Source organism: Fundulus heteroclitus, unplaced genomic scaffold, assembly GCF_011125445.2.
Source record: "Fundulus heteroclitus isolate FHET01 unplaced genomic scaffold, MU-UCD_Fhet_4.1 scaffold_700, whole genome shotgun sequence".
Lineage (NCBI taxonomy): Eukaryota > Metazoa > Chordata > Actinopteri > Cyprinodontiformes > Fundulidae > Fundulus > Fundulus heteroclitus.
In genome coordinates, this window is record NW_023397144.1 from 17441 (window position 1) to 30904 (window position 13464).

The following is a 13464-nucleotide window of genomic DNA, read 5'->3' on the forward strand; positions in this document are numbered from 1 at the left end:
GAATGTGCAATGCAAAAAAAAAAAATTTTTAAAATGTTGCAAACCAAATCTGGCAAGTAGATCAGGCTGGGTCTGGTTTATCTCTCCTTCTATCTGTGTCAACACTCTGCTCAGCTGACAACTTCAGCTTCAGAGATCAGGAAGATGAGTCCTCACAAGCCAAATCACTCTTTTTCCCACCTGATTGTTTAATTCAGAAAGAGAAAAACAACGACATATTAGTGGCCTCAGCAAGACATGGCTCTAAATCCAGGTTTGATCGAGTCTCTAAACAATCTGACCTTATTTTACATCTCATTTTGTTCAGCATAATGTTTAAAAATATCAATGATGGTCATGACATTGCTCAGCAGTCATATTTATAATGTCATTGCCTGGAAATTGCAACCTGGCCTTTTCCAGCTCATTTATATCAGTCTCATTCTCTCCTGTTCCCTGTGCTCATTTAAACTATATCTGTGTGAAGCTATATTCGCACGCACAACTTGGCAGTTTCTCATTTGCATATTGTAAGGCTTTTCCTCATCACAAAGCAAAATGAGTCTGAAACACTGACTGAAAGGCTGTTATTTTAGACGATGTTTTTTACTGCGGCCAATTTAAAGGAATCTATTAAGCTGCTGTTTCATTCCTTTGCTTGTCTCTGCTGCAGCTGCAAACTCACCTTGAATGTGAACAAAAAAAAACTTTATGTGTTATAGTATCACTGATGAGAGTATAATGGCTTCTCACTGTTAAGTTTAAAGCTAATAGGAAGGAAATATAGTTTAAATCAATGGGAGGAGCATAGATTATCAGTATTAGCTGAGCCAACCCTGTGCCCATTCTTTCAGCAGTCACTAAGCTCTCCACTTGAGGAGAAAATGTTGCATCTCTTTTCTTGAGTATCAGAAGTTGCACCTTGAATAAAAGAGTGTACATCATTTGCTCACACGGAATGGAGCCCAGTTAAATGACTTGGGGGAGAGCAGTGCTTACATCAATTCATTTAGAAAAAAAGCATCCTTCAGTTTAAGGTTCTCTAAAATGCGAGCTCCACTCATGAATCTGCTCATGCACAATGGCTGTAGACAAAATACTATTTCATGCCTGAAAGCTGCTTTAACGTTCAAGATTTCCGACACGTAAAATTTCATTTGAATAAAAAGAGAGGTTTACATTTCTGAGTTTATTTCATAAACCACTATTTACGTTGGTAAATAATACTCTCCTCCAGCATTGGTATTGCATTTACATTACAATCAGTTATCCAAATAAACACCCATTTCATCTCCCCCACCACTTCTCAAGGATGGGTACAAGATACGAGTCTATTTCTGCTTATTCCTCTTCCTGAGTCAAAGGTCAGGACCTATTCTCTCCTTCCCACTCGACACAAGCCGATCTATTTCCTCACCGCGGCTCAAATTGGTGCACTACTTCCCTATTCTCATCCTCCAATGCATCGCTGCCAAACACGAAAATGGAGTAATCAGCGTGTTTCTACATGTAGCACGAGTTCAAAATTTAAGCTGTGGTCAGTGACACACAATCTCCTCAGCTTCACAAATTGTGGTCAGCCCGTCAGCCGATAACACAGGCGGTCATGGAGGATTCGGGCTAGTTTTTATGGAGCTTTGAGCATAGCAGGGTAGGCTCCATTGTTTTAAAGCTCTGGAGAAATGAAAGGACATGATTCTCTAAGAGGGGCTCTGAAGCATGAAGATAAATGGCGACATCTTCAACCCAAAACAAGTTAACATGTTGGAGTGGCTTTTGAAAAGTGGTTTGTTTCCCTCTTAGGAGGGCCAGTAAGAGTCTCTCAAGGACATTCTTTTTCTGGGAAGTCAAAGCGTTGCAGTGATACCATAGTTAACAGCCAGGAGGCGAGGTTTTGTCTCAGAGATAAGGTGGAATGTTTTCCACAGCTTTTATCTCAGGATTCACTGGTAGAACCTGAAAATAGATGCATGTTCCATTGAGATAAACTTAGAATAAAGGTGTGCATTGTTTCAGAGAAAATATTAGAGCATATGTGCAATAGATTGCCATTTACACGTGCCTTGTAGTCTTTTGTTGGATAGGCTTTCGTTGTTGGAGTGCCGTGTGACATCAGCAGCGTTTCCATCAATGTTTCTTTTAGTTCTTCCAGGCCCATATGAAATATCCTATTGGAAAAGGTTGATGGAAATGGCAAAAGTCAAAATAACATATTTAATTATGTAACAAAAGTGTTATGCTCTCTCTTTTTTGGATTTTTGGCTTTTCCACAAAGAACCACATTTGCAGAATAAGTTCTGACGTAGCAAATATTTACCTGACATGACTGATCAGCTGTTTCCACAGTCGGTGTCTTCCCGGATATTCACATAACGCCTGAAAACATGGCATTTTCTGTAGTAGCTGACATGGCAGAATAATTACAACTTGCTCAATAGCAACACATTCCTGAAAACTTCTCTCCATTTCTCTTAAATGTGTAGTCCATGCTAGTTTGTAACTTCTACTTTCCTGTGTATTACAGCCATGCTTAGCATTGACTTCAGTTGAAACTACACTTTGTGTAGCCTGGTTAATTCGCTCTAACCCACCAGATGGAAACACGCCTAATTCGATTTTTGTTAATTTGACAATTTCATAAAAAGACAGCAACTAAAATAGAGCAGGCAACCCAAGTGCGCAGGCAATCAATCACCTGTCAGTCATATCTTGGAGGTTTGTCGGTAACTGACCAATCAGCAATCTTAATATGTCCCAAAGTGAAACATCCCTTGGCTGCAGGAGCCAGCTGGGAGATGTCACGCATTGCAGTTAGAGGCATTTCATTAAAAACATCAGTAAAAATGGTAAAGTGTTCAAGTAAAAAAAAAAAAAAGACAGATATGAAAATACTGTGCAAATTTAAGAATGCACCAGATAAACTCTCCCTGAGAAGTATTAATAATGTAAATGTTCAAGTCTATTGAAACATTCAAGTTAATTAAAAGGTTAAATTTACAAACAAAGCTGCTCAATTTGCATGGATGTCCAAACAAACTCTTGCTGGGTAGCTAAACACGTGGGGAAATAGTCCTTAGCTTGTGATATGATGTTGCAGCCACTCTACAGAACGATATCATTTACTGTGCAATGGCATGAATCTACCAGACAAACACTGAGAAGAAAAAGTACGTAAATGGTCATTAGCAGAATTTCAAATGTTCCAGGTATATTAAAATGTGAGAGACATTGTAAATAATTCTCATTGGGTCACTGTGGAACCAGTAGTATGTTTGTAAACATGTAACAGACTAAATACTGGGCTAATGGTTTATTCGATTCCCAGCTGGGGACGATTGCCCTCACAGATTTGGGAAAGACACAGTTAAGTCTATTCATTTTTTTTAATGGTTTATATGATATGATATGATATGATATGATATGATATGATATGATCAACTTTATTGTCCCAAAGGGACATTCCTTTGGGAATTTTTTGGTTGAATCGTTTACCTGAAGGAAGTAAGATAAGTGAAGTGGGATCTGTTGCTGCTCCTTGATAATAATGTCAGGGTTTGTGGAATCCCCATTCTTGTTTGGTACAAAATTAAACGCAGTACAAATCATCATAGCTTGGACTGAGTTTTGTCTAATGCAAGGGTTCCCAAACTTTGAAGCATGCAACCCCCCCAAATAGCAGCGCCAAACAATAGTGACCCCTTTTTGCAAGTGTTTTTTTTTTTTTATTTGGGGAGGAAAGTTTGAGAAAGTTATAATATGATAAGAATAAAGTTGTAAATTACGAGAATAAAGTCATATTTTTATATGTCTGAAGTTAGTTATAGTTCGGTATTGGTTTTGTAAACAAGGAAATACTAAATCTTTTTAGCACATCAGCATCAAATCATCTTGTGACCCCTCCCCCCCCCCCCCCCCAAAAAAAGGTGTCTCGCAACCCCCACTTTGGGAACCCCTGGTCTAATGCTTGTTATGGAGACTGGGTAACACCATAATACTACTCTTGGCTGCAACATCCAGTGAGCTTTGATTTTTATTTTATTTTTTTACTTCCCTACCATCTTCTTCCTGTACATGTTGATGTGCTGAACTTGGGTCTTCAGCCTTGTTTCATTATCAGGTGGCCCGGTTTGCACCAGTTATGCTTGTTGCTGGGTTTCCTGCTGTTTTCTTGTTGCCATGTCTAGCTTCTCCAGTTACTGGAAATGTTTCTGAGTCTTATGTTGCAGATTTAGTTGCTAACTGTGCCTGTAATATCTTTTATTTTTTTGAAACCCTTTTCTTGCATCCATAACCCTGCCTGTATTCTTGCTGTATTGCTAGATTAAAGCCAGTTGTCATTTTACAATAAATGATTCTGTTAAAATCAACAAGGAACACGTTTTTTTCTGCACCTAATAAATTACTTTCAAATTACAGGTTGTGGTTTTCTCAATACTTTTGCCGTTTTTTACCACCTCATGACCGAATGGGGCAATAAGTGTAGAGGGTGTTATAAAATCAACTTGAGAAGTATGGAATTATGTTTCACCTTTCCCAATGCAAAAGGACTGTGGAGCACAGAATTAATCCAATGCTTTGACCTCTCTCTTGTAGCTGCTGACACACTGTTTACAAAGTTAAACATTGTTCACAGTATGGGGAAAAAAAAGGCATGGTGGAATCTCCAGAGACTGCTACGAGTACATTTGACTGCTGTGTTTGTTGCCTGGCTACAACTGATCTGATGATGTCTCACACTGTGTCATCATCAGAAGCTAAAGGCCTGATATATGCTGCCTAAAAATAGCACAGTGGAACTTTCTGGGTAGATATTATGAAAGAAAACTGGAGGCTAACAGTTTAATGTCTGTGGCGCAGATCCGCTGCCTCGCAGTAATAAGTCAGCATGAAAAATATTTGTCTACGCAGCTGTAGTACAAACCCTACTCACAGAAAACGTATGAAGTATCCAGAGATCACAGGAAGATAGAAATCTATAGTTAATCGTGCAATATTAGTCTTTGTTTGGGATAAAGAGACATACCATAGAATTATTGATTGAATTAATTGGAGTGTTGTTTCATCTATTTTCAATGCCTTCATATTTACAGTGTAAATATGTTGCACCGAGGACATAATGAAAATAAAAAGTTGTTAAACCTGCAAAGATGTGCTGCAGTCTTTGGCATCCATCCAAAGTCCTGGCATCTTCAAAAATACATCCTCAGCTTGAGGAAATGGAGTTATTGCATTAAGATAAATTTGAGCAGCATTTCCGAGCACAGTACAAGTTCAGAGAATCGTTCATGACCAGGGCTTTGAACTCTTGTTGGTGTACTCTGCCAACAGCCTGTCATCCAGGGTCTGTTCTCCACCATCTTCTTAATTTATTGAAGCTCTTCTGCTTTTCCTTCATTTAGAGCTGCCTGCCTCAGCACATCGCAGCCCAACACCTTGCCTGTCTGAGCCTCCTCTGGCTTTCATGGCCACTGCCATACGTTGATGCTGTAATTAGCTATGGGTGGTAGAGAGGAGATACATATCATTAAATCTTCAAGGACAGCAGAAAGGGCAGCATGATAGTTTCCTCTTGTTTGCAGCTCAAGTGAAGAAACTTACATTTAGATGTGGTACCTTTGATCCGGTGCACAAGTTAACAGTTTCATCAGGTATTGTTGCAGGCAAATGTGGTGCCTATGATGGGCGCAATCAGTGGCGGTTCATGCATAAATGGGGGGGGGGCTGGGTAAGCAGCAATTCCTGCAAGCTATGACAAGTGTTGAAAAACGGAGTACCTTCCAACTGCTTGCATAGGTTTCAAGAGGGAATGTAAAAGTCTTGCGTGGTTGGTCAAACATGCTTGACCAGGGTTATGGCAGTTCATCCTTAGCAAGAACCAGTTCTATATTCAGTTCACCACCTAAAAAAAAAAATCTAATAAGTTCCCAGTTTTACCGTGATGTCGGTCTCACTCATTTCAAATATTTTTAGACAGAAACAAAGTTCAAAAATATAAACGTCATGATGCTTTAAACTTACATATCCTTTATGCCATTTTATTCTCTCCCGTGGCCTTTTCCACAAAGGCTTTATGTCATAATGTCTGATTCTCTAACAAAACAGCTCTTAATCACACTTTTTTATGCTTTTATTGTCAGAAAGCAAAACGATTCAGAAGTTGTGACTTAAAAGCGGCACATTCAGACTACATTTATATTTATGGTTACTTTAACTCCCTTTTTACCCACCCATCAGCACAGATGGGATCTGGCATGATGTTTTTTGTTTTAGCCTTTAAACTGTTTAGGAAAAGTCAAAAACACAGTAATATTTATCAACTGCCAGATACTGAAAGTTAAATCTCTCCTGGAAAAAGTGATTCAGTAGCACTAATACAGTTAATAATTGTGCAGTCAAAAACATAAAAAATAAATCCAGGAGGCTTGTACATAATTCTGGTCAGAAAAGGAATATTAAAAAGGACAATGTTGCTCTAATCAAATCCTGACTCTTCAGGCTCATTAGTAGACAAAATCTTGAACCTATTAATTGTTATTTTTTGTTTAATTAGCTAAAGGACTATCTAAAGGAAACCTAGAGGTGCAACAGAAGGAAGATGTAGTTTATATGCTGATATTTGCTGTATCTCTTGCTCATAAACAATACTATAACAATAACAAAACTCAGTCCAATCTACTAGTTTTGTTAGTACTTGAGCTTTTTTGTTAATATTGGTCCTCTCAGTGACTGTAAAAACTGCTGGTATTGCACTACAGCTCTCTATGATGCCTGCACGCTCCAACACACAGAGACTCTCAGCAGTTACTTGGCACATGCTGTGAGGGAAAACATTGCGGCTCTGCTTGCATAAAACATCCACAGTTTGCCCCCTAAAAACACTGTAAATCTTTTGTTCTCCCCAAACTAGATCTTTGTCAAATGACACTAGGATGAGCAACCCACGTTTAAGTTAATTATGTAACAAAATCAGCATATTCTGCTCGAGATTCTATCCTTACGTAAGAATGCATTAATTTGAATGAGTTCATGCTCAACACTGTGCTTGATTAATTGATCATCGGGAAGTGCGATCAGTTCTATTGAAGCAGGATTGTTTTGCCACTCTGGAGCTCAATAATAAGACGCCAAGGAGGAAACACACAGAGGGATAAGATTGCATCTCCCGATCAACCTGGGAAGGCATTTCCTGACTGTCCATCAAAAAGATTACTGACATGTGGATAACAATGTGGACAGTTACTAATCCTCTCAGGAGCAGAAATCCCTACTTAGTCAGCAGAAGATCAAACTGTGCAGTTCTCAGAAAAGCTGAAAACAGCTGCAATTAATCAAGCATGTCTCGGTTAAATGATTAAACATTAAAGTTCATGGCAATACAGTTAGAACATCTACTTTCAAATAAAGGCCAGCAGTGTCACAAACATCTAAACCTACAAATTCTGGGCAAATAGCAACAACAAAATGGTAATCGGCTTCTGACGTAGCAGTTTAAAAGACTAGAATAATTTCAGGAGCTTATCGATCCACCGTCTTATATGATCAATGCACTGCATAAGGGGACCCATACTATAAGGACCAAACACACCCAATTTTGCATCCTGTGTGTTGATTTGATGTGAAAGTGTATGAAAATATAGTCAGTGGCTCACAAACAGCTTATCAGAACTTGGACTTGAGCAGATTACTGAGTTGTGACCCCCCCCCATCCCCCAATCACCCCCCGCTTCAAGGCAACAGTTCAACTTTTATCGTGGATCATAAGTTTACCAGTGTGTGACTGTCTGGGATCACAGAGCAAATAGAGGACAATCTAGAGTAAAGATCAATGTGTGTACGTTCTTTACCTCCAATCACTCAGTACATAGTTACTGTAAGTCACAAACACTGGCACACAGGCTAGAATTTATATGACATGTTTAGCTGTAAAGTCCCTTGCCCAAGGCGGTGGCATATTTCCTCTCTGGTCATTTCCCAGGACCTGCAGGGTAAAGTTATAGTTGCTGACAGCCTTATGCTCTGGCGGCAATAGCAGTAATTGATGATGAAGGCAATTTATGGGGGAAGGACAACTGTGGCGGGACAAGGTCGGGGATGTGATGAGTACAAACCCCCATGGATGGAAAGGAAAGGACTCTTCTTCGGACAAGGAGGAAGAACAGAGGGTGAATTTTCATGAGAAAGTTGACAAGTCAGTTTATTAACTCAACACAAGGAAAAGTACATATTTCACCCCAACAACACCCACATTTCATGCAAGGCTTGATTGTAAAGTTCACGTTCCTGTGAAAAACATTACCTACCCTCAATGATGGGAGCGTACATTGTGTTTTTCTCTGCTGCAGTGCACTTTCGTCTCATCAGGCCTTAACAGCTGAACACTTTCAGGCAAGGAATTGCATCTGCATAGAAAGGCGCAGCGTCACATCATGTGTGGATCGCCGTGAAGAAAGTGGGGGGAAAGAAACTCTAAAAGATTTTTTTTTTTTTGCAGAAACAGCAGCCCTTTTATGAGGGAGTTACGGGGGATAACGGGGGTAGTGGAGTAGGTGGGATTCCGAAAAGATGCTAAAGCCTCCTGATTGTTTTCTTCCAGGTATGGGCTGATGTGATAAACTCTCAGCGTGCCTCTGCGTGTGTGAGGATGCATATTTCATGGTTAGTTAGCAGACGCTCTTTTGTCTCAAAGAAATCCCCTGGATTAGAAAAGAAGTAAGTGTCAGAAAGTTGGATAAACCCACTGCGCACACTCGAGCGGATGAGATGGATGGTGTGTGTGTGTGTGTATGTGTGTGTGTGTGTGTGTGTGTGTGTGTGTGTGTGTGTGTGTGTGTGTGTGTGTGTGTGTACGTACGTATCCATTGCCAATCCGTTGAAAGAGCTTGTAACTTCATGCAGGCTGTGCTGAAATAAACTGGCTGGTTTTATGTGTCAGTAATGAGGAAACATCCCTTGGCGCTGACCATGGTGCTGGAACCAGCTGTTCCAGGGGTACATTTATTACCGAGACTCTTGCTTCTGTTTTGATGAAATTGCACATCAGGATACTACTCTAAACTGTTTTATTTATTTATTTATTTATTTTTTTTGTTTTTGTTTTTTTGTTTGTTTTTTGTTGATATATTTAAGGCCAACTGAATCAGTCTGCCTCTCAATAAAAACCTGGCATTATAAAGTCTGATAGCAATCATATTTTGCAGCAGCAATCTCCTATCCATGTATTTCTTGTTGTTGATGCAGGTGGCTTATTAAATGACACATGTGAAGGTTATATTTAGAAAAAACAACATAAGGTAGAACTATGGCTTCAGAAATGCTGATTTCTTGATTAAACCACAATCTATAAACAGCTGGTTTAAAAAGAGAATGTTGTAAAGTCTAAAATTATGGCTTGCAAAGAGTGAGAATTGCCCATTACAAACCACGTGAGATATGACACACACAACACTGTATTATCTGTTGTGCAATTATACACTGTTTGAAGTTATTTAATGTTTAATAAATAACCCTGTCTGTTAGGTATTGTCCGGTAAATATCAGCTCTAGAGCTGATATCAGGACAATGGTTGAAAGGGATGATTTGAGCACTGGCGATCTTTTAACAGCAAACTCTGCACACACATAGAATAAGGAGTGACAACTTCTCTTCAAGTTCAAGAATTTATTAACAGAAATAACATCCAGAGAACATCACTATATAATGCTGTTTATCTGAATTAACACTATACTTCAATTAACAAATCCTCTACTAGACTAGTGAAACTTAACTAAAACTACTAAGCAAAATTAAGATAAAAGAAGCTAAGCTAAGGAACTCTGTACATGCAAAAGAAACAAAAGACAAAATGAAAGTGGGTGATCATCATCAGAATAATTCAGTGAATCCTGGTTCACTGCGGATTTGATTGAAGAACATGGAATTGACTTAAATTAGCTTAACTAATTTAGAACAACCTTTGGCATGTGTTTCAACCTATTCACAATTATTTTATTTGAGTAAAGATCCAAAGTTCATCTTAAAGAACATGGAATGGTCTTAAATTAGCTTAACTAATTCAGAACAATATTTGGCATGTGTTTCAACCCATTGACAATGCAAATCCCAAGTTACACAAAACATTATTTGAGGAAATAACATTTTAAATAAGGATTTGCTCAGTAAAATCATTAACTTTACGGACGCTGAATTTTATTAATGCGATTATACCTCTGGGAGGTAAAGGGTCGTTGTAGCAATCGGTCACTAAAATCGGCTAATCCCAAAGTTAAACAAAATGCCTTTAAATTGACATTAATATTCCTTGTTAATGTGGTAATAACGCTCATAGTACTATCGAACGATGGTGGAGCAAAACGAACAAACCTTATGCTTGAACGAGCTGTAGTTGAATAACCGGAAACCGGAAGTTACCGGGAGATAAATAGCATTTAGGCTAGTGGGCTTTCTGCGCTAACTTTAAAAAACTTCAGCTTTATTAGTCATAATGATTGGACCGGATAACATGAACAGTAATATCCCATCAATGTATGAAACCCTTGTGGAGATAACATTCAAATCATATCGGCAATGGCCTGATTCGAAGAAGCTAGTGGGAGCTACCCTGTAAGCTCCATGGGTTTAAAAACACGAAATATTATTACACAAATCTTCCAAACAACCATGTAACTCTCCCTGCTCATCCTCTGCCAAACCTGTCGGTGCCTCGGTGTGAGTTTGATTCACTTTGGCTATCCTTTTTCTGGAAATGCAAGAAACGCAAGTTCCTTTTTGAATAACTGCGCATGCGCAAGATCGTCTTACCTGCTCTTCTGCTCCTCAGTGGGATCGCATGAAAGAAATCTCCCAAATCCACTCTGGTCTAATTTTCTACCGAGGCCTCACTCTTCTTCTCATAAGCTTGGATGCGGTTTCCTTCTCGCGACTCTCCACCATTTTCAAAGTATACGGTGTGAGCAGTGGAGCTACAATGAACGGCTAACCAGATACATAAACACTCGAAGTGCGCATGTGCAGCCAGCAACGGAAACTAACAGGGAGCGTGGATGCACATTGGCGTTACGTGAGCGTGTCAGAATGATTGGCATGTGGAACAACCATTAGATATGGTGATTACCCCAGAACTTGAGGTAAAGATGGGGGCGTGGGCAGGACAAGGCATGAAGGTATCTGATTGGTTCTTTCCATTTGGATCGAATGACGGGATTGGTCACAGTTTTTGTAGGTCTACAGCTCTCACAGTGGTAAATACATTATGTATTCAGAAAAAGGGGGTTCGAAAATTAGATCTCTGACTAGATGGAAAGACCATTCCACGCAAGATAACAAAACGTATTTCTGAACAGGATTACCAACTATAGCTTTAAGTCCTAAATCATTCATAACATTGGCAGATTTAGATTTGTAGTTCAAATCAGATCCGTTCATTAAAGCTGGCTTGCTGAGCATAAGTTAAAACATTTAACCAACAGAACAGGACACAACTGATCCCCCAAACTTTGAAAACTGTCTCTTTCCTCTAATAAGGCAGACATGTGCAAGCCTTTTTATGTTTTGCATCTACAATGATTCACAGACCTCTGTTCCACAAAAATAAAAAATGAAATAAATAATAAGGGAATGATATGTGTACTCCTATTTAGAAAGAACAATAAATATGAGGCCTACAAATATGTGAATGAGTATTCAATTCATGAAAGAAAGGACGTAAAAAAGGCATAAAGAGCCAAGAAACCAGCTGAAATCTGTCAGTGTTTAGAACGCTTTCATGAGTGTTAGGGCTGGTAAAAACAAAGAGATTTTCTCAAAGTTTTACTTTTGCAGAGCAAGTTTGTCAGTTGCCCTACCGGAGAAAACAAAACATGTATGCAAATGTCAAACTGTCATAAATTTCTAAAGCAAGAGCTCTTCTAGCCAAATCAGATCCCAATCTTGTTTTTCTCTGCACAAAGAATAAGCCTCTTATATAGAAGCCCCCTGAAACGAAAAGAACTATGTAGATGGTCAAAGGAAGCTGAAAAAGCCCCTGTAGGTATGTTTTGAGGTGACAGAGTTGGATGTACTTTGTCTACCACATGAAGAGGACATCAAGTGTCATGATGGAGTATGTGACCTACTATATGAACATCTGTAATGATACAGTAACACCATCCCCAACGGAACAATGAGATGCTCCCTCAATGACAGCCAGTGACCCAAAAGGGCTGCTAAACAAGAGGAAAAGAGCCTTTAAGGAGAGAGAAATACAGAGTATACAGAGGCAACTTAAAGTCAAAATAAGATAGATAAAGGAGATACACAGCAAGTTGCTGGAGAGCAAGCTCCAATAAAAAAAAAATTGGAGCCTGTGGTCTGTGGACAGACGTACCAGTCAAGCTCCACAGTGTTGGGCAGTGACCATTCAGCATGCAGGTGAAGATTCTGTCAGTGAATCTTTCATCCAGCCTACCAGAATGCCCCATTGAAGGTCACTTTGTAGGGCTCTGGCGGTACTCACACTGTCAATCCTTGCATAAAGGAGGAGATACTGATCCTGTTGATAGCCAAATCCAGCTCTCCTAGAGTAACTGCTTGTCTCCTGGAATCTCCTTCACGCTCTTAAAACTGGCAATGGCATGTATAAATGCACAATTCATTGGAGTTGATCCCTGTTGTCGTCTCACCTTCATCCTATCTGTAGTGACACTGACCCCGGTTTGTGGCCTCCACTTGCAAGACCATACCTGTTTTTGGGGTTGTCTCATAGCTGCCCCATTATCACAAAACAGACAAACACTACTACTACTACTACTATTGAACTGACCAGATCCATATTCCACTTGTTTAAGTGACATGGGACATGTGTCTAAGTGGCTCTTATTATTTATATATATATATATATATATATATATATATATATATATATATATATATATATATATATATATATATATATATATATATATATATGTGTATATATATATATATATATATATATATATATGTATATATATATATATATGTATATATATAACTCAATAGCGATTATTCAGTGCTGTTAGCCATTGCATTAAAATGAAATAAAATCACTAAGACTAAGAAATTTTATCTCTTATTTAAATACACGTGTATGCCTCTCTTTTTTTGGACAGGAAAGGTGACTTAAGCAGTCGCGCAGGTTGCTGTTTTGGGGGCAGTCTTATACCCATACTTTGGGTTCATTTTAAACCAACAGGTTTTTAGGTGCACAATCACTCCATTCAATTAGTGACAGAGAACATTTTCTCATTTCCTCGGGAAACATCATACGGGACAAACTGAGTGTCCCGATGAATTTCCCTGAGCCCAATCAAAGAAGAACTCGATTAAGTTGCTCAAAGACGCTTTTCTCCAGCATGATTTGGATTTCAATTACTCTCTGCCAAATAGGGGTTCATCGTGTTAACGTAGGAAGAGACGGGTGGGGAATTTCAGGAGGATCATCAATCATAAAGCTGCTCGACCCGTGCGCG